The sequence below is a fragment of the Arvicola amphibius genome, chromosome 13 (genome assembly GCF_903992535.2).
Source record: "Arvicola amphibius chromosome 13, mArvAmp1.2, whole genome shotgun sequence".
Classification (NCBI taxonomy): domain Eukaryota; kingdom Metazoa; phylum Chordata; class Mammalia; order Rodentia; family Cricetidae; genus Arvicola; species Arvicola amphibius.
The window spans coordinates 16,103,933-16,107,996 of NC_052059.1; positions in this window are offsets into that span (position 1 = coordinate 16,103,933).

The window sequence follows — 4,064 nt, forward strand, 5'->3', positions numbered from 1 at the left end:
TACAATATATCATCAATATAATGTGCTCTTTCAGTAAAAAAAAAAATGGCTGTAGGCTGGGAGATGGCTCAGTCTATAAAATACCTTCACCTAAGCATGAGGACCTCAGTTTGGATCACTAGCATCCACGTGAAGACCCTATCGTGGTGAGGAATATCTGGAACCCTGCAACTGGGGGTGGCAGGGAAGAGACAGCATCCCTAATGCTTGCTGGCTAGCCACTTTAGCTAATCAATGAGCTGTGGGCTCAGTTAGAGAACCTGTCTCAAAAGATGGATTATATTTGAATCTTAAAAAAAGAATGTTCTTAATTAGGGTGGATAACAAAGAAGGAAGATACCTGAAGTTGAGGCCTGGCCTCCACATCCACACATGTCCTTGCACACTTACATGCACATTTTCAGACACAATTGTATCTGTACATGCATTGTGTGCATGATAAAGAAAATGATTAGGTGGAGATCTATTTCTATTTTATCATTTAACTTAGATAAAGTGTCTGAACACTACAGCGTAAATCCAATGTCAAAGGAAAAAAAGTGCATCGGCAATAATCACTTTGATGCATGAGAAAAAAATAAAAATTTTAAATCATCATTAAGTACCAAAATATAATCCAACTCAAATTATTTGATATATTTATGGATTAAAAAACTGAAAGACTTTTGAGAAATATAAAGCGGGTCTAAGGAAATATGTTTTCTGGTTGAAAACATCAGTGCTTTACAAACTTTATGATCCACACAATTCAAAAAGCTTCTCCATGAATTTTTGTAAGAACTTAATGAAATGACTTTAAAGTTCATTTAAAAGACATATAAATAAATGGATCTTTCAGAAAATGTTGTGACAGTTGTTCTATCAATAATACAGTAGTGTAGAAAAAAATCACTGTAACTACTTTGTAGCAATACAAATATTTAAAAGTTAATCATTATTGATTCTACATAGTAGAAGAAAAGAAGACCGTTACATTTTCTTTATAGTCATACTTTTTTAGATATAAGTTAAAAGGACTAATAAACTTACGTAGCCACTTCTTAAAGAATAATATATAAAGCCTATAAAAATTATGTTGTGATGTTATTGACTGAATATTTGTGTCCTCCCCAAATTTACATGCTGAAACATCGCCAACCTATAAGGTAGTAAAAAGGTCATCGTGAATGGGATCCTTTTGTACACCTTGTATGGACACAATGAGAAATCTGTAGTCTGCAACCTGCAAGAGGTCCCCTTTCCATCCATTGTGGTACCTGAACTCCAGGCTTCCAACTTCAGAACAGTGAAAAAGAAGTCTGATTTTAAAGCCAGAACACCTTGGGTTATAGCAGCCCAAACTGACTTAAGACATACCTGAAGCAAACATCATCAAATAATGAGGAAGGAATGAAATACTCAAATACTACACTGAGAAAACAAACAAGCTACACATTGGGAATAAGTCTTTCATAATATATGTTGAAATATATTTCAAATTTCATTAGAAATTAATATCAGAAATAAACCAATGTTGCGGTTGGAGATATGACTCAGTGGTTAGGAGTACACACATTTCTGACAGAGGACCTGAGTTCTGTTACCAGCACCCACATTGAGCAGCTAACAATCACCTGTAACTCCAGTTCCATGGATCTGATACTTTCTTTGACCTCTGTAAGTGCAAGTGCATGCATGTGTGCGTGTACTCACACACAAGCAGACAGGCATGCAGACATGCACACACAGACATGTGCACATAGATACAATTTTCAAAGAAAGTAGAATCTTCAAACTTTTAGCTAGCCATGGTGGCTCCCTGGCTCCCTTCTAAATAATTCCAGCACTTGAGGAACTTAACCAAGAAGGTTACTATTAGCTTAAATCCAGCCTTGGCTACAAAGTGAGACCATTTCAAAAAATAAACAATAAGAAAAGCAAATATTGACCTGGTAGTAGTGGTGCACGTTTTTAATTCCAACACTCGGGAGGCAGACGCAGGTGGATCTCTGTGAGTTCGAGGCCAGCCTAGTCTACAAGAGCTAGTTCCAAGACGAACTCCAAAGCTACAGAGGAACCCTGTCTCGAAAAAACAAAACAAACAAAAAGAAAGAAAGAAAAGCAAAAACTTAAAAACTTTGCTGGGTGAAAGACACTTTTATTCAGAAAATAATGAAAAGAAAAGCAGCTAATAATGAGGATATCTTTGCAAAATACAAACTCTAAAAAACTAGTACCTAGATTATGTGAGGAACTCTTATAACTCAACAGCAAAATTACAGGCAACCCTGTTAAATATGGACAAAATATATAAACAAACTTTTTAAGGAAAATACTACACGGTTTACAAACAAACAGAAATGTCCGGTAACAATGAACCTTTAGTTAAATCCAGAGGGTTTATGAGTGCTGGAATAGATAAACTGACATCACCAAATACTGATTTTGTGGACAGTCTGGCATTGTTCACACAGTGTTAGTGGGAATGGAAAACGGTAGAGCCTGTCAGGGAGACAGCTGGGTGGTTTCTTACAAAACTGAAGAGCAATGCAATTACCACATAACATGAAAATTTTCCTCTTGAGTATTTGACCCCAATTAATGAAAACCTGTGCTCACACTAAACCTATGCATAATGTTCACAGAATCCTTTTTTATTGTGGCCTATGCTGGAATCAACCCAGATGTCTTATGACTATTGAATGGTTAAACAAATTCCAGAACACCCACCCATACCATAAAATACTACTCAACAAGTAAAAGGATCAATACATACAAAAAAACTTGGATAAATATTCTAAAAGTCATGGTAAGTAAAAAATGGATTATCCTAGCAAATTATGAAAACTTTGGTTTAATCTATAAAACATTCCCACAGTGAATAAAACAGAAATGAAAATAAAATAGTAGTCCCAGGGGTTAGGGAGCAAAGATGATGCTTATGTTTATGGTAGCTTCATTCATAATATACCAAGTCTAAAAATAAAGCTCAAATATTCATTAACAGAAGACTACAAGAACATATATATACATGAGGCTGTTTAGTTTTTTCGTCAACTTGATACAAGCTAGGATCATCTGGGAGGAGGAAACCTCAAATTGTGACAATGTCTTCATAAGAAGGCATGCCTTTAGGTCAACTGCACATTAATGATTGATGTGGGAGAACTCATCCCACTGTGAGTGTTGCCACCAATGGGCAGCCTGTCCTGTGTTTTTTTTTTTTAATTTTTTTATTTTTTTCCATTCAAAAATTTATACTTCCTCCCCTCCTCCCATTCCCCTCCTGCTCCCCCATTTACCCTCCTCCCTCCCGCTCCCTCCTTAAGAGAGGGCAGGGAACCCTGCCCTGTGGGAAGTCCAAGGCCCTCCCCCTACATCCAGGCCTAGGAAGCTTTGCATCCAAATAGACTAGGGTCCCAAAAAGTCAGTGTTGGAAAAAAAAAAAGCAAGCCAGAAAGCATTGTTCCTCTGTTACTTCTGTTTTAATGCCTGCTTCCAGCACTTTTGTAGGCACATAGTTCTCTTCCTTGATAATTCAAACTTCATGAAATCTAGAGAAGAAAGCCGCTCATGCATACTGTCCTAGTTTTCTTTCTATTGCTGTGAAGAACACTATGACTGAAAAGCCACCAGGAGGAAAGGGTTTATTTGGCTTGCACTTCCAGATCACAGTCTGTCATTGAGGCAGGCCAAGGCAGAAAATTCAAAGCAGAAATGTGAAGGCAGAAACTGAAGTGGACACCATGGAGGAACACTACTTTCTGGCGTGTCACTTCCAGGCTTTCTCATTTATTTTTCCTTTACAACCCAGGACCACCTGCCTGATGTGGATGTCCTTCTGTATATGTGTTGCTTTTACTGGTTGATGAATAAAGCTGTTTGGGTCAATGGTTTAGCAAAATAAAGCCAGGCAGAAAATTTGAACAGAGATATTAACAGAAAGTATGTTGAGTCAAAGAGATACCATGTAGCTGTTGAAGGAAAAAGATGCCAGAGCATTACCAGTAAACCACAGCCTCGTGGAAATACATAGATTAATAGAAATGGGTTAATTTAAGGTGTAAGAGCTAGCTAGGAATATG